The sequence below is a fragment of the Dasypus novemcinctus genome, chromosome 3 (assembly GCF_030445035.2).
Source record: "Dasypus novemcinctus isolate mDasNov1 chromosome 3, mDasNov1.1.hap2, whole genome shotgun sequence".
Classification (NCBI taxonomy): Eukaryota; Metazoa; Chordata; class Mammalia; order Cingulata; family Dasypodidae; genus Dasypus; species Dasypus novemcinctus.
In genome coordinates this window covers 72298896-72326161 of record NC_080675.1, presented here as the reverse complement: position 1 = coordinate 72326161, position 27266 = coordinate 72298896, and the positions used below count along the sequence as shown (strand labels likewise).

General features: G+C 34.5%; 1 protein-coding gene across 26 annotated transcripts in view; it reads left to right on the top strand.

Moving 5' to 3' along the window:
* Nucleotides 1–27266, top strand: part of LRFN5 (leucine rich repeat and fibronectin type III domain containing 5) — a 311670-nt gene that overhangs the window by 126168 nt on the left and 158236 nt on the right. For all 26 annotated transcript variants that reach the window (XM_058293513.2, XM_058293522.2, XM_058293507.2 and 23 more), the window contains one exon: nucleotides 14898–15073. The gene's annotated coding sequence lies outside the window, so the exon portion shown is untranslated. The remainder of the gene's footprint in view (nucleotides 1–14897; nucleotides 15074–27266) is intronic.

The following is a 27266-nucleotide window of genomic DNA, read 5'->3' as shown; positions in this document are numbered from 1 at the left end:
AAAATCTTGTTGTGTAACTTCCCTGTCATAAGTCACCAGCTGAATACTTAACAACCCAGTGGATCACTGTCTGGATCCCTTCACTTAGAAGGCACTGTGACTCGAACCAGGGACCTAGCATTTGTGAAGCACCTGTTCCTACACTGAACTACACCCACTTCACGGGTTGGTTAGGTTTCTGAAAGCTTGGCTGGCTTTTCCCACCACCTTTCCCTCAGCAGACTTGGGCTTCTAAGAGTTTGCTGGTTGTCTTTCCTGGCTTCCTTCTCTCGTCTCCCTGGGACTGCTTCAGTGCTGGCTGGGGTCTTTTTCAGATTCAAAGGGGGCTCAGCTGGCCAAACTGACTGAAGAGAAACCAGTCTCCACCTTCCATCAGAACCCTCTCCTCCCAGGGAGAAGTATGTTCTTTCCCCACTCAGTTGGCTCCAGTGGGCCAGGGCGTTTTACTGAGGATACTCACCTTGAGGGTGGGGTATATGTGCTATTCCCAGCCACAGGGGCAAGTAACTCAGTTTTCATTTGGCCTCTGTCTCTCTGTCCATTTCCTTCCTGAATGATATGCAGCTCTCTACTGGTATGATACCCAAAGCAGCTGTCTTGGATAGCTTTTTGCCCTTCCTCCATTATTTTTGTGAGACAGTTGAGCCCTGCCTACCTATTCCTATGTCATCTTCCTGGAAGTTCCTATTGTAATATCTTTATCCAGCTTTGGTATTAGGGTGATATTGGCTTAATAGAATGAGTTTGGCAGCATTCCTCCCTGTTCAATTTTTTGGAAGAGTTTGAATGAGATTGGTATTAAATCTCCTTTGAATCCTTGGTAGAATTCACCGGTGAGGCCATCTGTTCCTGGGCTTTTCGTTCTGGGGAGTTGTTTTATGACTGTTACAATCTCTTTGCTTGTGATTGGTTTGTTGGGGTTTTCTGTTTCTCCTATGGTCAGAATAGATTGTTTTTATGTTCCTAGGAATTTTTCTATTTCATCTACATTATCAGTTTGTTGGCATATAGTTGTTCATAATATTCTCTTATGATCTCATTTATTTCTGTTGCATCAATAGTATTTTCCCTGTTTTGATATCTGATTGTGTTTATTTGCATCTTCTCTCTTATTTTTTCTTTGTCAGTCTAGCAAAGGGTTTACTTTAGGCATAGTTTACTATTTTTTAGTTCACCCAGCTGTGTAGTTGGGTTGTTGATTTTATCTCTTTCTTTTTTTATGTAAGCATTGAAGGCTATAGATTTCCTTCATAGCATTGCTTTCACTGTATCCCACCTGTTATGATATGTCATTTGCTTGTTTTCATTCATCTCATGATATTTTTTTATTTCTCTTGCAATTTCTTTGACCCACTGATTGAAGAATGCATATTCTGCCATTCAGAGGTGCTCTGTTCTGTATGTATCTATTAGGTTAATTTGTTTATTATATTATTCAACCTCTCTTTTTCTTTATTGAGCATTTGCCCTGATGATCTATCCCATGATAAGAATGTGTATTGAAACCTCCAACTATTATTTTAAAGACATGTATTACTCCCTTTAGTTTTGCCAGTTTTACCTCATGTAATTTGGGTTATCCTGGTTAGGTATGTATATATTTATGATTGTTATTTCCTCCTGGTTAATCAGCCCCTTTATTAGTATATAATGGCCTTTCTTGTCTCTAATAACAGCTATGCTTTTAAAGTCTATTTTAGATGATATACATATAGCTACTTGAGGCCTTTTTTTTTTTTGGTTCAGCATGCATGGAATGTCTTTTTTCAGTCTTTCACTTTCAATCAATGTGTATCTTTGGATGTAAGGTGAGTCTCTTGTACACAGTGTACAGATGGCTTGTATTTTCTTATCCACACTGCCAGTCTGTTTCTTTGATTGGGGAGTTTGATCCATTAACATTCTCTGTTATTATTGTAAAGGCAATTCTTTCTTCACTCATTTTGATCTTTGGGTTTTATCTGTCATAATCTGATATAATCTTCATTTCTAGATTGTCTTCCAAGCCTCTCTGTTCTGTTTTTTCTTTTAGACTCCTTTTGTATTTCCTGCAAAGTTGGTCTCCTGGTTAAAAATTTCCCTCAGTTTCTGTTCATCTATGAATAGTTTAAACTGATCTTCATTTTTAAAAGAAATTCTTGTTGAATATAAGGGTCTTGGCTGACAGCTTTTCACAAGCAGTATCTTAAATATATCATACCACTGTCTTCTTTCCTCCATGTTTTCTGATGAGAAATCAGCACTTAATCTTATTGGGCATCCTTTGTATGTGATGAATCTCTTTTCTTTTGCTGCTCTTAGGATTCTCTCTTTATTATTGGCATTTGACATTCTGATTAGTATGTGTCTCAGGTAGGTCTATTTGTCTTTAATCTAATGGAAGTATGTTGTGCTTATTGGACATGAATATCTATGTCTTTCAGAAGGGTTTGAAAATTGTCTACTAATATTTCCTCAAATATTCCTTCTACACCTTTTTCTTCTACCTCTGGGACACCCATGACATATATAGTTGCAAGTTTCTTGCCATAATTTAGTTCCTTGAGAACATGTTCAATTTTTTTCCATCCTTTTCATTATCTGTTCTTTTGTATGTTCATTTTAAGAGGACTTGTCGTCAAGCTCTTTATCTTTTCTTTTGTCCTGTCAAATCTGCTTTTATGTGCCTCCAGTGTATTTTTAATTTCATTTATTATGCCTTTCATTCTGATAAGATCTATTTTTTATTATTCTTTGTGGTCATCCAGTGTCTTATTGTTCCCTAATATCCTTAGCTATCTCATTGAATTTATTAAGGAGATTTTTTTGAACATCTATAACCAGTTTTCTCACCTTCTTTATATCATCTGCAGGATTAGTTTGCTCCTTTGACTTGGGCTTTATCTTCCTGTTTCTTTGAACGGACTGTAATTTTTTGTTGGTGTTTTGTCATCTGATTTACTAGATGTATTTATTCTGGGCTAAGTTTTTCTTTTTAGGCTAGGGCTTTCTATTTGATTGGCTTTCGTCTATAGCCCAACTTTGATACTTGGTTTAACTTAATTTGGAACTCTGTGGTGGCTTGGGTTAAGCCAATCTCAATTTTTTCAGCTGTTTTTCATCTGTTTCTAGACATTTCTCCCCTGCTGGTTGTGGAATAGGTTGTGTGGATGCAGTTGGTAGTGTAAACCTTGGAGGCTGAACTTGCTCACATTACCGCAATAATAATAACATTTTCCCACCTTTTTTCTCTGCCTGGGACAGAGGCATAGCCACGTGCAGTAATCCAAATTGTGCAGACCAAGACCACCTGTAGTTGCCCAGAGAGACAGATGAAGGAACATGCCTCTTAGTTCTCTGCCTGGTGGCAGGGATGAGATAAAGCCACATGTTTGGGCAGCAAACTAAGCCATGTATGTCAAAATTGACTGCAGTTGCCTGGTCATGAATAACTGGTCCCCTCATCCTTCCCTGCCAGCTGTGGGAATGGAGCCTTTGGTGGCCAACAATCTAGTCCATGCAAGTCAAAAGCAACTACAGCTGCCCAGAAAGGTTGAGAGAGCACTTTCATTTCTCCTGCTCTGTCAGGGGTAGTTTTGGCACTTCAAATGTGTCCAATAGCCTAGATTGTGTGGGCTGAAAGTAGCTGCAGTTGCTTGGAAAGGCTGAGGGATCACTGCCCTTTCTGCCCTGACAGGGGTGGGAATGGAATCCCAAGAGTGCCCAATACTGTAGTCCATGTGTGACATAAGTGACTGCAGTTGCTGAGAGAACCTGAGGAAACACCACTCCCCTCCTATCCTATTTGGTTTGGGTCTGTATCCACAGATTTGACCACTGGTCTAGTCCATTTGAGCTGAAAGCAACTGCAGTTGTCTACAGAGGCTTAGGGCACACTATCCCTCCTCCTGCCCTGTCAGGGACAGGCAAGGAACCAGAGATGTCCAACAATCTTGTTCATGCAGGCCAAAAGTGCCTGCAGCTGCTCGTAGAGGGTGAGGGAATACTCTTCTTCTGTCCTGTCAGGAGCAGAAATGGATCCACAGGATTACCCAACACCCTAGTCTGTGCAGGCTGAAAGCATCTGTAGTTTCCTGGAGAGGCTGAAGAAATACCGACCCCTTCCTATCATGTTGGGGCAGAGATGTTTCCATAGCTTTGCCCACCTTCGGAGGCTTGTACTGCCATTGACACTGTCCTTGTGTTGTGGAGTGCGCAACATCTTCATTGCAGGTGATGGGCAGTTGCCTCCTTCCTTCTTCCAAGGATGTTGCAGGGTGCTCTTCTGGTCTCCTGAGTTCCCCAAGCAGGTCATTTAGATATCTCTGTCTTATTACTAACTGCCCTATGGGACAAGCTGACTTTTTGGGCTCCTTATTCTGCTGACATTTTGTCCCTTCCTCAGATAGCTTTCTGAGTAGTATATTCTTAAGGTAAACATAAACTTCCAAGCAACTCTGAACTTTTATTGCAAAACAATAAAAGGGTGCTTTATCAGACACCCTTACACTTTCCAAGTGGTATTCAAAAGTATGTTTCCTATATATTTTCTCTTTTCCAAGTTAATATATCCAATTTTTTTCAGTCAGTTTTCATTTTCAGTGATTGGGAGTCGCGTTACTCTTGTGGAGTGTCTCGCTAGGAGCCTCTTTCCTTGATTCAAAATAAGGCACACTCTATTTCAGACATGGTTTCATAAGAACAAAATAATTCACTGCAACTCTTAATTTTTTTTTTGTATTTTCCATTTCTATTAACGAATGCTGAGATTGCAACTCTAAAACTGTTGATCCTTTAGGGTTATGGAGACAATTAATCCTGCAAGTGTGTTTCATACAAACTGCTTTTAAAAAGAGGATCCCTCACTCTGCACTTTAATATTTATGATTCTAAGCATCTTTACATTTCACATTATTATATTTCATTTTGACAGTCTTGGCCTATCCATTAAACCTATGGAGATATTTTTTAAATCCCAATTTTATGTCAGTCACAGATTCACGTATCTAATAAGCACTGTTTTATATGTGCTTTTTCAACTCAGTATTAAAATGTTGAACAAGGAAAGATCAAGGACAGCAGCGTTACTGTCTAATGAAATAATGTAACTGAAAGTGCTTTGCAAACACTATTTTGTATTCCTCTTTGATTATGCATCCTTCCTTCTGTCTTCTGTACATTCTCCTTTAAAATCTGACCTTTGAAAAATCCCCTTTGTACAATGTTCATAGTTTCTTTAATCTTCTTTCCAATGGTTTCTTTCTTATCAAAATAATTTCTGATTGCGTTACATGGATTTAACTTTTAAAGCTTTCATCTCTTTCTGAGTCATATTTTCTTTTAGAGACTTTGTAGTCTTTTAAGAAGTAACTTGTATGAATTTTTTGGTATATGCATTTCCTTCATTTATAGTAAAAGTTTAATTTATATTTCTTATTTTTGGACAATGCATGTGAATGTTCTACATGCAGTGGGAAATATAGTTATCCATATTCTGTTTCTCGTCCTCACAGAGCTTCTAGTCCAATAGGAAAGCTAAGACAGACAGTGCATCATCTGAGATTGGTACAATTTAAATTTTCATATTGCTCACTTTCTGACTCTCTGTTCTTCCCTCTAGTTGTAAATATGTTTTTAAGGTATTTCTCAAAAAGTGTATCCTAGTGGAACTTCTGGTTGAGCAAGATGGCAGGATAAAACACTACAGGGTGCCATTTCCCACAGAAACTCTTTAACAATGAGCAAATCTGGTGGAGTCATCTTTCTCAAACCTCAATCAAAGTTAAAGGGCTGCAATAATTGATGGATGCTGAATCGAGAAAACTGATCTTTCAAAATGAAGTAGAAAATTGTGACACCCTTCCCAACCCCCTCACCAGTGCCGTGTACAGCTAGCTTGTACTCACATTATAGGTCCATCACCCTGTTTAGAGGGAGCAGAGTAACCCCTATGTGAAAAGTGGAGTTGCCTGTATACCATGGCCTATCAATCAGGTGACAGCCTGAAAGACTAAACCAATAAATTTTTTTCTGGCTCACAGTCCAATAACTTGTTCTGGAGGAAAAGGCAGATAGTGGACATGAAAGTAGTGCAAGAAACAATAAGGCCAACGTGTCCTGGAGCAAAGAATTACCTGATATAAGACATGCAAAAGAGTACCTGGGAATGGTGTGGGTTGGTGTCATAGGAACGAGATGGGGCATTCAAATTGCTATAAATGGGAGAATTCCTAAGGCCATGAGCCAGCATAAGCCCAGGACAAGACACAGGCTCAGAAAAGATAGTGATAACCATGCACTACACTTCAAACTTAGGCTGATCTTCTTGAAAGAAGAGCTAAACTATAAAAAAGAACACATTAAAATATTAAAATGTACTATGTGCAACAAAATGTTACAAGACAAATAAAGATGTGGGGAAAATGGCCTATCCCTAGGAACAAGATAGAAATTCAAACCATGAATGAAAAATATGAGACTTTAGACCTACAAAACATTTTAAAAATATGTTCTTCAGTATAGTCAAGGAGATAAAGGAAAACACAGAGAAAGAAATAAATGATGCATGAACTGTATGAGAATCTTAATAAAGATATAGAAATTGTACAAAGGGACAAAACAGTAATCCTGTAGTTAAGAGCACAATAACTGACATGAAAAATTTGCTATAGAGTTTCAATAGCAAATCGGAGCTGGCAGAAGAAAGGATCAGTAAATCCAAATACAAGACAATTGAAATGATTCATTTTGTGTAGCAGAAAGAAAAAAAAAACATGAATGAATAGCACCTAAAAAACCTGTGAGCTGCCATCAAACATGCCAATATACACATTTTGGGAGTACGAGAAGGAGACAAAATAGAGAAAGGGGCAGAAGGAATATTCAAAGAAATAATGGCAGAAAACTAACCATATTTAATGAAATACATGGATTTGTACATTTAAGAAGCCAAACAAATCTCCAACAGAATAAACTTTAAGAGAACCATGCCAGGACACAAAATAGTCTAACTGTTGAATGCAAAAGACAAGAAGACAGTTCTGAAAGCTGCCAGAAAATAGCAAGATGTTATTTACAAGGGAGTCTCAATAAGGCAAAGTGCCAATTTCCATCAGAAACTATGGCAGCAAGAAAGCAGAGGAATAAAATACTTAAACTGATGGAAGGATACAATTACCAAACAATTTTATATCTGGCAAAACTTCTTTCAAAAGTGAGGGAAAAATTAAAACATTCACAGATACAAAATAGCTGAGGGAGTTTGTCACCACTAGACCTGCTCCACAAGTATTATTAAAGGGAGTTCTTTGGGCTGAAAGGAAAGGACACAATACAGTGGATCAAAGTGGTATAAAGAAATAAAGACCACTAATAAAGATAAACATATGGATAAATATAAGTGCCACTACTATTGTATTTTTTTAACTCCACCTTTTTCTTCTTACAGGTTCTAAAATGCATGTGCAAAAAAGTAATGATAAATCCAGCAGAATAGAAAGGAAGGGAAGGAGGGATGGAGGGAGGGAGGAAGGAAAAAAGGAAAGAAGGAAGGAAACTAGGGAGGAAGGGGGGAAGGAAAGTGATAGAGAAGGGAGGAAACAGAAAAGAAGAAAGAAGGGAGTTAGGGTGGAAAGAAGTAAGCAATGTAGTAGATATATTTAGTTAAAATAAATAAGGTATCAATAAAAACTTGCTATTACTTTATTTTAATTGAGAAAGATCATTACAAAAGAGACATACTGACATGTACATTAGTGTGACCATATTTGTCTCTTGACTTTTGCCAAACCACTAAGAGTAACAAGAATATTGTATTGAGTTTTCCCTATATTCAAAGTAACAGAACAGTACTGACATTTAGATAGCCAGAGCAGACTATGAGCTAACAAAATAAATCAAAATTCTACCCTCTCACTTCTCCAGTGGATGAAGATGTGTGACTCAAAGTTGATTTTTGTAAGACAAAAATATTTCCAGAACTTTGAAATTCAAAGATATTTCAGGAATGTTTTTAGCAGGATAAATTTATCTTGTGAAGGATTTTATGTTGCTACTATTCTGTGTTCTTTTGATCCCTTAATTTGAGAAAATATTAGTTAATGACAAGTAAAAACACTTCCTTAGCTCTATAATCATCATCCAGGTCTTGTATTACATTTTTTAAAAATGTCTTTGTCTTTATTTATTTTTTTAATGTTACATTAAAAAATATGAAGTCCCCATATTCTCCACCACCCTCCTGACCCCACTTCTCCCATAACAACAACCTCCTCCATCATCATGGGACATTCATTGCACTTGGTGAATACATCTCTGAGCACTGCTGCACCACATGGTCAATGGTCCACATTATAGTTTACATTCTCCCCCAGTCCACCTAGTGGGCCATGGGAGGACATCATACAATGTCTAGTAACTGTCCCTGCAGTACAACCCAGACAACTCCAAGTCCTCCAAACGCCCCCACATCACATCTCTTCTTCCCACTCCCCACCCTCAGCAGCTACCATGGCCACTTTCTCCATCTCAATGCTACATTTACTTCCATTACTAATCATAATAATTCCAGAAGAGAATATCAGTAGGTCCACTCTAATCCATACTCTATTCCTCCATTCTGTGGACCCTGGGATGGTTATGTCCATTCCACCTCTATATCAAGAGAGTGCTTAGATTCCACTTGGATGATGGATGCAATTCTCCTATTTGCAGTTGTAGGCACTCTTGACTCCCTGGTGTGGTGGTCGACCTTCTTCACCTTCCTGTTAGCTGGCGAGGGTAAGTCTAATAAACCAGAGGGTAGGAGCTGCAAGTCTGTTGAGGCTCAGGGCCTGGCTATCACATGGACAGTCCAGAGATTCAGGTCCCCTGAGTATACACTAAACCCCAGCCCCAACCACAGTTCCGGTAAAAGTAACAGGAGAGGCTTGTGAACAAAGATCACATCTGAGTCCAGCTCCATCACATTCAGGAACACAAACTCTAAAGTAGGGCCAACTGACATAGCACTGAACTCCATCTGCCATGACCATAGAACCTGTGGGTCTTTGTAGCCCTCAGAAGAACCTATACATGGACTTGTATCTACTTTAGCTGTCTCTAGGACTCTGCTGAGGTGTGCGTTAGGGCAACCCCTCTGACGACCTCCTGGCTCTTTTTTGGAGTCTCATAGTCATATAAACTCATTTGTCCTTTCCATTTCCCCCTTTTCTTCAAGGTCAAAAAGCATTTTTAACTCCTGGTATTATATGTAGACTGAGATATTCTGCTGGTCTGAGTTGATGCTTTTATTCAAGGTCATTCTGCAGCCACATGATCAGCTGGTACTTTGTAGTAATCCCTTGGTGTCAGGGAGACTCATCCCTGGGAGTCATGTCACACACTGGGGGAAAAGCAATGCATTTACATGCTGAATTTGGCTTCGAGACTGGGCACTTTTGAGCAACATGGAGATTCCCAGGAGGTAACTCTTAGGTTTGCTGCAACTCTAGGCCTAAGTTCTTATTTCAGGCACACAGGCTCACAAGCATAGTCATTGGCATCAAGGGCTCATTGTTGGACCATCCTTCCTTATGGATTTTAGCCAATACACTCTGAGGATTGTTGTTGTACCGTTAGGGAATGTGACAGAGCTCCCCTGGCCAGGAACTCAGCACTCCCCCAGCCATTGTTCCCAACTGTAACCACTATTAATATATCCAAACATTTTTATGCACCCTGCACATATGCCCTGGAGAACTCCCTCCCAACCATGCACCCCCCACCAATAACACCCCACACCAGTATTCCTCCTCTGCCACCATCGAACCCCTCTGTGGTCCAAAACCTCCCTGAAAATGAAGCCCAATATTTTGCCAGGTTCCATTAATAGTAAAATGGAATATAGTGATGGGTTTAAAGGTTAGATATAGAATACATACTAATTTATAAAAGTTAAAGTAAAAATAAATTGGGGTATCAAAAAATTAAAAAATTAAAAAGCTTTGTTTTTGATGTTTTGCCTTCCATCACGGCAATAAGTGTTGCCCTGTATGCACATTGGCAAGGCAACTTCTTCCATCTCTTCCTCAATGTCTACATCCTTTCTTTTCCTTTTTTTTTTTCTCTAATTTTTAAGCTTGTCTTCACAAAAGTTTAGACCACAGTAATTCATATATACAATATACAGTACTCCCACATTTTCAACATCAGACACTTTGTCCATTCCCCTTGTATTACATTTTTAAATATTTCTTTTAGTATGAGAAATTCGTAACCACAAACTAGTAAGTAGAATGTGTATAATTAAGGTCAAATTGTGATACTGCATTTTGCTTCTTCACTAAGTCCAGTATTGTGTATCTGTTTTTATGGTAAAAAATTTACAATTTGGAATTATCCTTGTGGACTTAATGAAAGAAGCAAACAGTTCAAAACAAACATCACCTTTTCATGCTTCCTAACCACACACACACACACACACACACACAAAATAAACCCTTCACCTTGGGTTGTATTTCAGAGAAATACAGCATCTCTTAAAGTTAGGTTCTGTGAGTCATTATGGAAAATTACACATGCGATAATAAAACTTTTAGGTCACCAAGATTTATGTATTATTTAACTGCTGAACTCTTACTATTAGAGGAAAGGGATGATTAGTTGTTCTAATTTACGTAGTGACATTTACATTAAGCAATAAATGCTCTACTGGTGCGTTAATGTATTTATCATATGATTCTGGATGTGTGGAAAAATTAGTAAATGTTTTCTTGCAGCCAAGTATAAAATTTTATCTAACAACATAAGTTTATTTCTAGATTCAATCAGTATTTCTAATTTTTAAATTTTTAAAGTAGGTTTAGCAATGATGAGGCAAGCATATTTTAGTAATAGTTTTTACAATGAATTTTTTCAAAATATTTATGCATTTTATAAAAACTTGTTAAAATGAAATAACTTCCAATTTTAGTCTGTTTCCTAGTCCAAAATATATTTCACATTATTTTCTTTAATAAAATAGCATTTCTTAAAAAAATTATAGCTTCATTTAGGGGGTAGCCTATTAAGGATTATGATGAATTATGCTAAAGAACATATTGTTACATGATTATTAAATGTGATTGCATTAATTGCAATGTCATTGTCATTCTTATATTGTGAAACAGCTCACTATGTAATGTAGATCAAACATCTGGATGACTAAATGTTTAATTTTTAATCTTTTTTTAAAAGATTCATTTTTATTTATTTATTTCTCCCCCTTCCCCCCCACCCCACCCCAGTTGTCTGTTCTCTGTGTCTATTTGCTGCGTCTTCTTTGTCCGCTTCTGTTGTTGTCAGCAGCACCGCAATCTGTTCTTTTTGTTGCATCATCTTGTGTGTCAACTCTCTGTGTGTGCGGCACCATTCCTGGGCAGGCTACGCTTTCTTTCGCGCTGGGAGGCTTTCCTTATGGAGCACACTTCTTGTGCCTGGGGCTCCCCTATGCCCGGGACACCCCTGAATGGCAGGGCACTCCTTGTGCGCATCAGCACTGTGCATGGGCCAGCTCCACACGGGTCAAGGAGGCCCGGGATTTGAACCATGGACCTCCCATGTGGTAGATGGACGCCCTAACCACTGGGCCAAGTCCGCCGCCTTTAATCATTTTTGATAACAGATAAATGTACAGTTTGGTATAGACCACCTCCCTCCATATTTTTTTTTTATTCTTTACTATTAGGAATAAAATGTAAGGAACTTTCAATGGTTAATGATACTATTTGGTGGATACATAATTGTACAAACACTGGGGATATTTAAATTGAAGAGGATACTAAGAATATCCATTGTAGTTTTCAAATATTTGAAGGGTTTCCTTAGTGGCCCAGTGGGGAAAACTTAAGGAACTCTTAGGAAGAACTTCCTGAGGGAAACAAATCTGTCTGCCCACAATGAGTAAAGCACCCTGATAGGTACTTTTACATGTATTATGTCTTGAAATAATTTCAGAAATTCTTTGCAATATTGTTTTCTTGTTCTAAAGTTAAAAACTAAGTATGTGATCATTGGTATGATTCAAAATCAGGTCTAAAAGAATTTGAATCCCAAGTCCTGCGTTTGCCAATAGTGAGAATCCCATCAATGTTCAGACACTGATGAATATTTAGCAAAGATTTGTAGAGGGGAAGAAAGTATTATTGGGAGCTGGAGGAAGTAATGATTCTCAGTTTTTAATAATAATATGTTCCAATATCTTGCCGTGTTCTTTAAGATTTTAATATTGGTATCCAAGATAATTGTAGAGAAAGAACCATATTTCTTGGGAATGCATGTATAAAAACAGTATAAATTGCCAACTTTTCTAAAATTGTGGAAGAAAGCCATCAGAGCAACAATTTGGAACTAGGGAATTGATCAGAATTTTTTTGTGAGATGTTCCATTTCAGCAAACTATCAAGAAGAAAAGGAAATCATTATATAATGACACTGGAAAAATGCAGCATTTGAATCCCAAGTCTGACTATCTCTTATGATGGGCATTGTACTGACCAGAATATATGGATTAAAAAAAATTTACCTTATTAGGATTTCTTTACTATAGAATTTGGAAATGGCTTTCTGATACCTTCTCTTATATCAAGAGATATAAGAACATTGATTGGGAGTGAGAAAGTACTAGGTGAAAGCTCCGGATTTACTAATCAGCTGTATGACCTTGCCCCATGTTAAGTAACCTTTCTGGATCCTTGCATTTTTAGTAGTAATATAGGAATATATATTTACGTTTGATTTGACTCTTGGATAATGGAATGGGATAAAGCATGTTTTATGGCAATTGGTATGAAGTGATTGCTTAATACTGTTATATAAAGGAAAATCTTGTTTGTTAATAAATAATCATTAATAAATGATGTGAAAATACATAAAAGGAGCATTCTCTGAGAAATTGTAATTTAGGTAGGAATTGCAGCAGTTACTGTGTTTTTCAATGCTAAAATGAATATATGGAACTATTAGTGATCATCACTGCTTATGTGGGTTAAAATGATATTTGGTGGTAGTTATATCATTCTTCCAAAATGCACTGATATAAAACATAATTTCAGATTTAAAATTTACTTTTCTTCATTCACATTACCTCTTATACTACTGAGAAGAGAACATAAAATTTCAAGAACAATGAGATTTCTTGGCCTAAACATTTCACTTCTAGGAATTTATTATACAAATATTCATTCATGTGTATGTCTATATATATATGCATATCTTTGACATTGATTTTACATTTTATCACAAAACTCTGGAAACCTGTGTTTTTCAGTGGGGACATATGAAAAGATCATAGTTTTGCATTTGGTAAATATATACAATAGAATGGATGAGTTTGATGTTGGAACACAGAAATGAAATTATTTTCATGACATATTAAGTGAAAGGAACAGGGCTTAAGTGGGTACAGTATCCTTGAATATGTATAAAAGGCTACAAACATGCAAACCCATATTTATATATGCATAGAATATTTCTGGAAGAAGATTCTAAGATGTAAAATTGGTTATGTCTGAGAAAGGTATCTTTTTTTGAAGGGAGATTTTCTTTTGTATTTCTAGTATTTTTTTATGTGTATATGAATTTAAAGTATTTTAAAATATTCATGGAAAGAAATACATAAAAAGGCAAATGATAGCTTTCTCAGGATGGTTGGCATATGGTTGATTTATATTCATGTGTATATGTGGGGTATATTCTAGTGTTCTATAATTCTATAATAAACATCTTACTTTTAAATAAATATAAATTTCAAAAAGTTGTAGCATGGTTTGGCACAGTAATAGAAAAAATTCAAAATCTTTAAACTATAATTTGCTTTATTTATTCAACTTTACCACTAATTTGTGCATTGATTGTTAATATTTCTGTGTAATTTCACTATTGTTTGGTAAAAATTTAACTTTTATTTTTAAGTATAAAGAGTTAGTTACTGAGTATGTCAAGGCAATCTAATTGCCCTCTTAAATTTTGGATTCATGAGAAGATTCACATATCTTTAAAAATTAAAATTGCAAAAATGATAAGTTAAAAAACCTAGTCACACCTGAGTTCTTGTTTAATCACCTTATGCCTATTTGTTATTGTTACACTTTGAAATTCTACTAGTTTTTGCTTTTGCTTATTCAGATCGAAATAAATCTTAGCCAAATTAAGATTACAATGCTTTTACACATGTTCAAACATTTTTTAAAAAATTCAACCAATTTTTTCAGCAAAAGTATCAGTGGTTAAATATCAACTGATACTATTATATGGGTCTTAGGGGAAATAAAGTTAAATATCATATCTCATAAAGCCTGGATAAGTATCACCTACATTGTTGTGGAACCCTCAAAAATAGGTAGTAAACCTCTGACATGACATTAAACTACAAATGGCATTTCTGTGTATTTCCTCTATATAAATATGTGTTGCACTGGATAGATTATCTTTACCGAAGAAAATACTGGCAACCTGACATATGACTATTGCTCCATGAGGGCAGGACTTTGTCAGCTTCATTCATTTCCTTTATCCCAGTGTCATGTGTCAGGCACATAGTAAGTGATGATTAATATTTGTTGACTTATATAATTTGTAACATTTGCCTGCAAGTTGAATTAATTGAAATATGAAAAAAAAATGAACTATGTAGACTGCAACTGCTTAAACTACCTTCAGTTCTGAGAAATGAAAACTCCTTCCAAAATTAAATGCAGAATGTTGATATATTAACTGAAATCAGAGCACATTGCACATTTCCACTGGAAAGCCTTATTATGTAAATCTATTTAAATTCTATTTAGTGATATTGCACAGCTGGTCTGAAATGGGTAACACAGTTAACAACAACTCTATTTTTTAAAGAATTCTTCATAAGCATTTTGATACACTTTTTCTGTGTGTGCTTGTCTCCTTTGAAGAGTCCCTGTAACCATTCAGCCAGGTGGTGAGAAGATATTTAGTAGCTGAGTACCCTTACTGCTGACACCATCCTCAGAATCAGCTTTGGAGATGCTTTCATCCTGTCCATCTTCAGCAGCAGCCAGGCAAAGTGCTGACTCCTTCACTGCAGTGAGGAACTCTTCAGACTCCAGAAGTAAGTTTCTTACATTCAGTTTGATCGCTGCTAGTGGGTGTAAAAACACTTGGGGAACATTAACTATGTATCCTGCAAATTAATGTGCAAATTGAAGTCAACATCATTACTGATAATTTAGAATCTCTTTTTGAGTGACTATATCTTTCTGGAGATGCAAAGTTTACCAATTTTTATGTTGATAACCTATGTGCTTATGGATATTTTCAATTATTTCTTTTGGAGAGCTTCACGTGCATTATCGTAAGTTATATTTGCAGACCTGAGGCATAGGGAGGAGAGAGATTAATACAGAAATGTGCATGAGTAATTTTATTCAGAATACACAAATGTTTTGATCAAAATTGCTTGGCTAATGAGTGATGAAAATGGAATAAAATCCCTTTTCTTTTGATTCTGTAAAACCAAGGGCACTTCTGACAATTGGGATCCCTCAGTACTTTTTGGAGGATATGGGATGGTACTAGGAGCAGCACTTTTCCCGATTGGTTGGTTTATTGAATGTCATGTTCTCCTTGTCATTCAAGGAGAGTTTATGACAGCCTATAAATATGCACACTGGAAAAACTAAAGAATAGGGAAATCATGTAGGAAAGTGAATTGAAGCCAGAGGGCATGAATAGTCTGCAGAATGTGTAATATAATGTCCTGTGTACAGCCCCAAAACAAGATCACACCTGGAATTGGACTACAAATTTTATTCTGGACTCCCTAACTTCCTGACTAGTCAGGTAAATACTTCAGCTACAAGATTATTATGTTCATAGGATTTGAAAATTAAGAACAAATTTTCAGTTAAATTTCAGATTTTCCTGGCCCATCTTTATATTATGATCCTAATGTTTTCACACTTTTAAACTTTTGATTTAAATTTGAAATATTTCTTTATTCTTCTCCTCTAGGATTCTTGAGGCATAGGCATCACTTGCTGTCCTTAGGGATATATTTGTATCACAGTGTCACCACTCAGAAAATGATTGTGGGATTATGGATATAAATTTTTACGTGGACAATTTTTGATATAGCTTAGATTGTCTAATTTTCACAGTTTGGATGGTTAGCAATTGACATTTCCTGTAAGGGAATAGGTTGGAGACACTTAATAGCAGTAGTTTTATTTTGCGACAGTATGTCTGTAATAGAAATGTGTATGTCTTTAAAGGATCAAAAAGTCTATTAAGAATTTATTTCTGAATCCTGGTGCTACCAATTACAAGAGATTTAATAAAGAACAGGCAAGTGATATGTTGATGCTAGTAGGTTCAAACTAATGTGAAAGTAGTATGTTTAAGACATAAACAAAAGGGATATATGTAGGTTATATTGAGCTTAATTCTCTATACCTATAACTATACCATAAAGTGGGTCTGAGTACACAGAAGGTAGATTACAAATCATTATACTAGTGTGGGGTTTTTTTCCTACATGAATTTTATTACCTTGTATTTCTTTTGCACATTATTTAATCATAAGAATTGCTTTTTTTGCTTTGCTCCTTAAGCTTTTTATTAAATGAAGTGAATTGACAGAGACACATGAGATTTTCCATATTTTACATTTCTTAAGACTGTGTGTTTCTCCTAAGCAAGGTGATCTCTGTGAAAATTCAGAGATGAATAGGGTTCGTGGCTTTTTTTTTAAGATAACCCCACAAGAAAATCCAGAGGTATTATCTACTTAAATGAAGTAACTAGTTAATAAATTAATTTTTGTTTTCCACTGATATGGTTAAATTTTTCTAAGTAAAAACACCTGACTTTATGAAAGCTGTTAACGTAGGACATATATTTATTGACATAGATTCCCTAGTATATAAATGAGACAGTGAATTCAAACATATTTTCATTTACTAATGGCTATAATCAAGGCAAAAGGATATAGTTAATTAACCTGGCAATAGAAGGCTAAACAGAAATAACATACATTGAAAAGGGCTTTCCTCAGTTAACACTTGATTCAATTTTTAAAATTTCTAGTCCATTAATCTGTGGAAGTGGAACTTCCCTTTCCCTTTCTATTTTTTCTTTGAAATCTCATTAGGCTGAAAATCATGTATGTAATTGATCACCCTGAAAAAACACATTCCTAATTAGGTTACTCAAATTTCAAATAGCTCATTGAAAATTCATAGCACATCCATTAAAATCCCTTTAAAAATAAATGGAATACTGGGAACATTCTTAGAATGGAATAGTGAATGGAGAAATAGTAAAATGATGGTGCAATGGAATTGCCATTTGCAATTAGGTCAGGGTAGTTGAGATGATGGTTCTTATGATTGGGATTCTTCTTTTCATTGGGGCATTTTTATTTAGTGTTGTTCAGTAAAATAGAACTTTTGTCTATTTCTGCTAGTCCTACTTTCTCTTTTAACAAAAAGCACTGATGAATTAAATATAATGTTTGCACAGGAAAGGTATGTAGGTACATGCATGCAAATGCATATATCTGTATTTGTGTATCTAAAGAAAATTTAATGGGTACCTAAATATAATATCTTTAGAAGAAAATATTTAAGATTAATTATATTAAATATGTAATAGATGAAATATATTCCTTTATCTTTAAGATTTATAAATTATCAACTCTGATAACGTTAATTGGCAGTGGCTTAACCATTTATTATGATATGTATGTATGTAACATTTGATAAGGTACTCTTTCACAAACAATAGTTTGATTCATAAATCATATCTATAAGGTACGTTAAACAGTATGTCTGTGCACTTAACCAGGTAGAAAATCTAGATATTTTTTTCATGATTAATATCTTTAACTATATGTATGTATATTTTGATATCTCCCAGCAATCTTAAGGCAGCAAACCCTATTAACTCGAAAGTCAGTGTCATCAGTAGAACACAGTCATGTGCAAATTATGGATACTGAAGCAGTTTCATAAATTGAGTTTCAATTCGGTTTGTTCGATAATCTTGAAAGAGAGAGCAAAGGGAAAACCTGTTAAATCATGTATCACTCAATTTGATAAAAAGGAAGCATAGAAAATTCTCAAAGAAAAATGTATCATGACTCACAAATTTGTATATTCATTACAGACCTTGCCTGTCAATTCCAGATTGATATACTGTATGCCATTATCTTACCACCTTAAATACAATAGGTTGGAACTAAGCTCTTAGTCATCACTATAAATATGCTCTTTTAGTGGTTTTGAACTTATTAAATGACATCACCATTTAACAGAGAATTGGAATCAGCTTATCTTCCCCTCCTTCTTTCAATAAATGCATCATCTAATCTAGGCAGATTTACTACAAAAAAATATTTTGAGGTCATTCATTTATCACTATTTTCACCACCACTGCTATGTCTCAACTCTGAAATCTCTCCTTCTAAATGATCTAGTACCATCTACTCATGCACCTGTTTTGTCTGTTCTCCAATGAGATAGAAGTTTATAAAATATAAAATTGAGATTTTGTATTCCACCTCTCTTCTTAAAATAAAGACAACATTCCTTATCATGACTTTCAGTCTCTGCATGGTTTAACATTGGCCTAAATTTCCTAACTCAGCCTACACTGTGTGCCCCTTCCCTTTCTGCTTTAAATACCCAAAGACTTCTCAGTATTTCTTCCCTGTGACTTCACCTTCCATTAAAGTTTCTATGCACATTTGTTTCTCCCTGCACAGCTCACCACCCTCACATCCTTTGTGCCTTATTATCTCACCTCATATTCACTTCCTAAAGAGTATCTTCCTTGTTCTCCCTGACCAGATTATATCCTCCTGTGATTTGGTCTCATACCACCACCTAACTGGATCTCATTACAATTTTATATTTCTTTGTGCAATTATCTGACTATTGTTGTTTTCCCTTCCAGACTGTAAGCTCTGTAAGATCAGGATCCATGTCGGTTTTGCTCAGTGAAACCGTTTTATTCTTTAGTCTTATGAGCACATGTAAAGAATCTCTTTGTGTGTGTATGTGTTTTAAGAGACAAAATTTTTGAAATCTGAAAAAAATCGCTGGTATTCCACTGGGGCGTAAGGGTGAGAAAATTATACTGGATAAGAAATGTTGGTACTGGGAAATTACAGCTTAAAATTTGCCTTTCTACCAACTTTTCTCTTTTTTTATTTGCCTTTCTTTAATGACTTAGTTAAATGTTTTTCCTTACAACTGTCATGGCTTCATGAAGTTCCTGAAACTGTGACTTTTCTGACAGGAGCCAGCCCTCTGTATTAGAAATGAAGGCATGGCAAGTGCTGCCATGAACTTATTTTACTTAACTCTACAGTGATGATAGTAAATGTTAAATCTCAATATTTCATTCTAAATGTTAAATCTAAGACATTGCTTACAAAATAAAGGGAACGTGTCTATTGTGATTTAAAATATGAGCATTCTTTTGCTTTCTTCAGTAACAAAAGATTGCAAAGACTTCAACTAGAGCTCTTTTGTTTTTGCATTTTATGTTACCAAAGTTGTTTTTTTTCCTTGATGTGTAGACTCAAATAATTACAGGTATTTATTTTACCAGGTCCTTATATACTACCATTCTCTCCCTGTCTTAGTTTGGGTTCCATTCCTAGGGCCCTGTTTTATGCTAGGTAAAGGATCAAGACCTTATGCTTGCTGTTATGAAGTAGGTACAGATAAAATCAACTCAAATTTTTGTCTGAAAATTATCAACTAGTAGGGGAGGTATAAGTAGAACAATGCAGAAATAACTACCATAAGGAAAATAGTATTGAAAAACTGTTAATAGTCATGGCAGTTCTGTGGAAAAAGTAGCTCTTTCATCTCAGATAATGCAAATAACTCTTTTAGTAACATTTGTCTAGGCCTCAAAGATGGATTTAAAATCATATTATTGTTAATGTGCTGATGTATTGTGTCTATTAGGGGGAAAAAATCAGAAACTAGAGACGTAATGGACAGTCCTCCCCAAAGTCCTTAAGTATTAACGCCAATAAGGAAAATGTCTTAGCTAGCACTACTTGGTGTAGAAAGGGCCCTGCTTTCTCCAGCTACTGTTAGCGCTGACCCTGCAGGTTGCTAATATCATAGCTCTTACTGTGAAGTGTCCTGGGAAGAGGTCCGAATGAATGCTCCATATTAGGAGATAATGGTTACTTTACATTTAGGACCAGGAGAGATTAATGTCCTGTGGAGAGTACTCTTGGCAACTGACGTATTAGGTGCCTGGCAACAATCTTTATTGCAACACACTGGCTATGAAACTCCAATGGAAAAAGATCCAATTTGTACTGACAAACCTAAGGGTATTTTCTCAGTTACTGTGATGAGCAACCTGTACCCAATTCCTCTGTAGTTAATTTACGTTATACCATCGTGGACTGCATGATGTGTCAGATTTAGATTTTTCTACATAAATTAAGGAATCTCTCATCACTCTTTAACAGAGTATGGGAAAATTTACATCAGGGATTACTTGCCAGTTTGTAAAATAATTCTTTTAGAGAAAATCTATGATTTGCCATGGAAGAAATCCAGACTGGAAGAATCCGGGCATATTTTATCAATCATAAGCAGCAATTTGATATTTATAATGAATTGTAATATAAGTGAAATAAAACAAATTTATGTCTGGAACTACATAGTATGGTGTGTGAAAAAAATCAAAGACTTCATGGATATAACATCAGTTGAGAACATTAATAACATGTGAGAACTTAGAAATTTGATTTTGAAAAGTGTTAATAAATATACTTAGATATAACTTTTTGACCCAGAAGCATTGAATACCTAGAATTTTAAGAATCCCAGTAGTGTAAAAACCACTGGAGTTGAGGGAGGGTAAATAAAGCATACCCTGGGGATGGTGACAAGCAGGAGGTAATACATGAGTTGGTTTCAAATATTAACAACCTCTTCTAGTTACCTTGATTTCCTACATGTGCTACTGGATGATTACTGGCCTTGCAGTGTAATAGCCTGTTCTCATTTATCTAATTAACCTCAACTTCAGCTTCTAAAGAAAGTTCAAGGAGTAAATGATTTTGCTTAATGACTTGATATACCAACATAAAATCATATCCCCTCTTATTTACACAACAAAGATCAGGCAAATTAAGTTTGGCAACTCAGGTGGAAGATTTGGTGCTGCTTTTTAAACAAAAGTATTTTAGTTTGAATGTTCCTCTGGTGTCAGGCAATTCTAAATCTGTAATAAGAATCTGGGTTTCTTTTTGTTCACTGCATGCAAATATGGATTACTTTGCTAAACCCTGAGGCTTTAACATATTGTTTAATTTCTGGAAAACAAATAACCTTTTAATACCTGCTTACTTATTTATGTCTTGAAGATAGAGTTCCATTACAGGCAAATGAGAGCCTCTTAGATTATTTCAATATCTACTATAGTAATGATTCTAACACGGAAATAATCCACAATTGAAAACATAGATTCATTATTCATAAAGCCACAGAAAGTGTAACCTTTTTTATATCACACATTATCAACCTAAAAGAGAGTATTGAAAAGGAAATACAAACTCTCATCAGCAAAAAAAGATAGTTTAGTTATCTAAACTTTTGGCTTAAATACATATTCTTTCTTTAAAATGTTGCATGTATCTCCCCATGATCTTTTCAGGTCCTTTAATATAGTTTTATAAATGTCTGCATTATACATCTTGCCTTTCTTTTATATTTCTTGACAATTTACAACTTGTTTGGTTTTGTGTATATGTTTAAAAATACCCTTACATTTTAAAAAAATTTTGTCTATTACATAGCTAGTTTGTTGTTTTTTATCATTGTATTTTAAGCAACTTTGCTGAACACATGTTTTAGTAGTTCGTAGATGTTCTTGCAATTATATAATTTTATTTATAATATCAGTGAAAAGAGTATTTTTAATTTTTTCTTAAATTGTTTTTTTTTTATCAATTGAACAGGCTAAGAAATCTATTGCAAGAGACTCCAAACAGAAAGTGATCATTCTTATGTCTTTATTGACTTTAAAGGATCTTTTTTCATGCTTTGCCAATAATGTATGATGTCTGCTTTAAATGTGTTTTACAATATGTATTAATTTTTATTGTATACAGTTCTTCAAAATACAGATGCACAAATGTGCTTTTCATCGTCGTCTTCATTGTGACTGTTAGAGAGTTTTTATTGCAATTGTCACCTTTAAATTTAGTGTGAAATGATGGGGGAAACGCAGCAAACCTGAACCCAGTTTCTAACTGTCTTTAAGACGGTCTTTCTTCCCACCTTGTGTAGCATCATTAAAACACCATTAAGGAAATTCACTGGTGTCTTTTTTCCTTGGGAGTGGGGAGGGCAGGATTATACTCTTGAAGTATAATTTGATAACACTCAAGATTTGATAATATCTAGTTTTATTATTATTAGAATTGTCTCCAGTCTCAGAATAATGTCCCCTCTCTGCTGTCCTCATCCCCCACCCCCAAAGCTTTTTTTTTTTTTTGGCATATTTAAATACAAAAGCTTCATAACAATTGGAAATCACACGCACAAGCAGATTCCTAGTCTGAATCTAGAAGTAAGTAGGAAATAAATTTTTTTTTTTAAAGCATACAAACAGATATTCACATAATGGAATAGAGTTTTAGAGCAGCTGGAGTATCTTCAATTTACAATTGAAGGATTAGGGGCCAAGAAAAGTTTATTAATTTATCTGACACCATAGATATAATTGGTGAAAAAAACGGATCTTATCAACTATGCTATAGCTTTAAAAATGTCAAGTCTCTGAGATTTTTTTTTTAGTATTTACTGGTAAAACTAGTTATATTTATCTTCTAGTTTATTTCTTTGATCATTGCTCTCTCTACTGCTATTTACTCTCGTATAATGGTGATTATGTTTTGTTGTTATTTTGATTTAATGTTTTGGGGAAAAGTGTTGTATTCTTATTTTTGTGACATTTACTACTTATGGAAAGGTCCATAAAACTTGCATATATTGTCATGAAGAGCTATAATGTTAACACCTGTGAAACTACCATTCTGTTCAAGAAATAGAACAATGCCACAGCCCCTCTCTGTCCCTCCCTGCATATAACATCACCCTTTTCCACTAAAGCTAACAACTCTGTAATGATCTATGTAAAAATCATTTTTGTTTACTTTTAGAGTTTTACCTCCTACGTATGCTTTTATAACCAATATAGTTAATTTTACCAGATTCTGAATTTTTGCAAATGGAATGTGCCTTCTTTTGTCATTGAATCTAAAAACTCATCATGTGTGTTTTTCCTCTCTTGAATTTTTGCTTAATATTATACTTTTGAGATATATCTGTGTTGTTACAAATAGTTGCAAATTGTAAGTATTCATTAGTATATAGTATTGTGTTTTATTAATATGTTAAATTTATTTATCCATTCTATTTGTGACGGATGTATGGATTTTTTCCAGTTTGAAGTTATTACAAATAAACTACATTTGTATACGTATGAATTGTCCATGTGCAGTGATTTCTCATGGGGAAATACTGAGGAGAGGAATTGCTGATTCACAAGGCATAGGCATGTTCAAATATGCTAGATATTCCAAAATATTTTTCAAAATGGTTGTTCCACTGTCTTGCCATCAATTGGTATTGTCAGGTGTGTGTTTTTTTTTTTTAAATTTTAGCCATTCTTATAAGTGTGTAGTGGGATCTCATTTTAATTTTCAATTCTATAATACCATATGATATCATACAACTTTTCATATACATTTTTGCATTTGTTATCTTTGGTGAGGTGTGTGTTCAGATCATTTGCCCATTTTGCTATTGGGCTGTTTGTTTTCTCATCATGGACTTTTAAAAGTTTTATTATATTTTGGACTCAAGACTTTTATTAGATATATGCATTGTGAACATATTCTTCCAGTCTGTGGCTTGTCTTTTTATTCTATATAGTGTATTTCTCAGAGGAGAAGTTTTTAATTTTAATGAAATCTAACTTGCAATTTTCTCTCTCTCATAGTATGTGCCTTAGTTGTTGTATCTAAAAACTCATTAACAAACCTGAGGTCTCCTATGTTTTCTTTTAGAAATTTTATAATTTTGCCTTTTACATTCAGTCCTATAATCCATTTTTTAGTTAATTTTTGTCACAAATGTGTGTTTTCACATAAAGTTTTTTGCATATGATGTCCATTTGTTCTAGGACCACTATTGGAAATACTACCCTTTCTCTATTAAATTGTGTATTAGGTTTCTCTAGGGAAACAGATCCCACAGGAGATATCTGTAAATAATGTGAAATTTTATAAATTGTCTAATGACACTGTGGGGATGCACAAGTTCAAATTCCATAGAACAGGCTGCAAACTGAGGCTCAATGAGGGTTCTTGAGGAGTTCCCCAGGAGATGCTTGCTGGGAAGTAGAGAAAGGAGTTCTCTCTCTGAATGCTGAAATCACTTCCCCTTTTCAGACCTTCAACTGATTGGATGAGACATCACTCATTTCTGAGGACTGTCTCCTCATCTCCTCATCTGATTGTAGATGTGAGCATCTTTCTATACTATTAACTCACTGATGATTAAAGTCCATGAAATGCCCTTGTGTTACAATTAGCCCAGTGCTTGTTTGACCAAACTACCAGGCACCATTGCCTGGCCAAGTTGACACATTAACCTAACCATCACAAATTGCCTTTGACCTTTTGTCAAAGATCATTTGGCAAATTGTGCAGGTCCATTTCTGAACTCTATTCTGTTCCATTGATCTCTATCTATTTTTTCACCAATATTATGCTCTATTGATGACTATAATTTTATAGTACATCTGGAAGTCTGGAGGCATCATATTTTTAAACTTGTTCTTTTTAAATACTGTGTTGACTATTCTGGGTTTGTTTTTTTTTTTTTAAATTTTTGCCTCTCCATATAAATGCCACAATCAATTTGTTGATATCCACAAAATAGGTTGCAGGGAATTTGACTGGTATTGCAATGAATCTATAGATCAAGCTGGAAAGATTGGGTAACTTAATATTGAGTCTTCTCTCTGTGAACAGAGAATAGCTCTCCATTTTTGGGGTTTTCTTAGATTTCCTTCAAAAGAGTTTTAAAAATTTCCATAGAGATAACCTACAATATTTTGATAATTTTATACCTAATATTTGATTTTTTGATGTTATTATAAGTGTTGTTATGATTTCAATTTGAAATTCTTTTTATTGTGGCATATAAGAAAGTAACTGATATCTGTATTAAACATATATCCCCAGACGTTGTTATAATCACTTATTTGTGCCAGAAGTTTGTTGCTGATTCTTTGGGATTTTCAGCATCCATCTCATCTTCAAAGACTGTTCCCTTTCTTCTTTTTCAAACTATGAAAATTTTGTTTCTTTTTCTTATTTTTTTTTACTGGTTCTAATCCTACTTGGCCGAGAGGTTTTTAAAAATCATGAATGGATGTTCAAATTTGTCAAATGCATTTTCTGCATCTATTAATATGATCATATAATTTTTCTAATATAGCCATTGATGTTATGGATTAAATAGATTATTTTCAATATTTGAATCAGACTCACATACCTGGAATCAATACTGCAGTCATTTGTGTAATTCTTTTATGAATTGTGTGGATTTGATCTGTTAGTGTTTTGTTGATATTTTTTGTATCTATATTAAAAGGTTTTCGTCTATGTTCCTTTCCTGTAATGTATTTATATGAACTTGACTAATGCTGGCCTCCAAGAATTTATTAGAAATTATTCTCTCTGCTTCTATTTCCTGGAAGAGATTTTGAAGAATTGTCATTATTTCTCCTTAAATGTTTGGGAGATTTCACCAATGAATAATCTGGGCTTCGTTGTTTATTGATTCTTTCTTTAATAGGATATATATTTATTCAGATGATCTGTTTCTTCTTTTTGAGTTTTGGTAGATTGTTTCTTTCCAGAAATTGGTACCTTTCAGCTTAGTTATCAAATGTGTAGATATAGAATTGGTATTCATATTCATTTATTATATTTTTAATGTCCATGGAATCACTAGTGATAACCCCTCTTTAGTTTCTGGGTGTAATAATTTGTATCTTATCTCTTCTTTCCTGGTTATTCTGGTTAAGAGATTATTGATCTTTTCAAAGAATAAGTTTTTACTTTCATTCATTTTTCTCTCTGATTTCCTGGACACAATTTCTTTTATTTATTTTCTAACTTTTGTTCTTTATTTTATTTTACTTGCTTTAGGATTAAATTGCTCTTCTCTCTCCATTTTCCTAAGGTAAAACCTTAGATTATTGATATTATATATTTCTTCTTTATGTATATATGCACTAATTGGTGAGAATTTTCCCTCTAAATACTGTTTTTAGGGCTCCCACAATTTCAATAAGTTGAATCTTCATTTTCATTTAGTTCAAACTATTTTTAAAATTTCTCCTGAGATTTTGATGTACATGTTATTTAAAAGTGACTTGCTTAATCTCCAAATATTTTGTTATTTTCCAGCTTTCTTTCTGTTATTGAGTTAATAACATTTATCTCCATTTGTTTTCCAAGAACATAGTCAATATGAATTCTATCACATTTTTAAAAGTGTGGTTGATGCCAATAATGTAGTCTATTTAGGCATATGTTCCACATGAACTTGAGAAGACTTGTTTATCTGTTGGTGGAGGAAGTATTTTATAAATTAAATTTCATTTTCATTTTATCTTCTGTTAGAATTAAATTATACTTCTCTTTAAAAACTTTTTAGTGATTACTTTAGAGATTGCAATACACATTTTAACTAATCCAAGTCAACTTTCAAATAATACTATACAACTTTATGGGTAGTGCAGCTACCTTATAATAGTATTCCCAACTCCTTCCTCCCATCCTTAACATTGCTGTCATTCATTTCACTTTTCCTGATCCTGCACTCACCCAATACATTGTTCCTATTATTACTTTGACTTGATAGTTATTTTTCAGATGGTTTAAGAATAAGGAAAATAAAATATTTTATTATAGCTTTATTTTTTCTTCTCTGATGCTCTTTTGTTCTTCACATAGATCTAAGTTTTTGATCTATCTAATTTTCATTCTCCTTGAAGACATTCTTTTAAGTTTTCTTTCAAAGCATATGTGCTAGTGATACATTTCCTCGGTTTTGTTTTGTCTGTAAAACCTTTATTTTCCATTAATTTTTGGAGGGAAATTTAGCAAGTTACAGAATTCTAGATTGTTAGTGTTTTTCTTTCAACACTTGAAATACTTTACTCATCTCTTTTAAATTTCA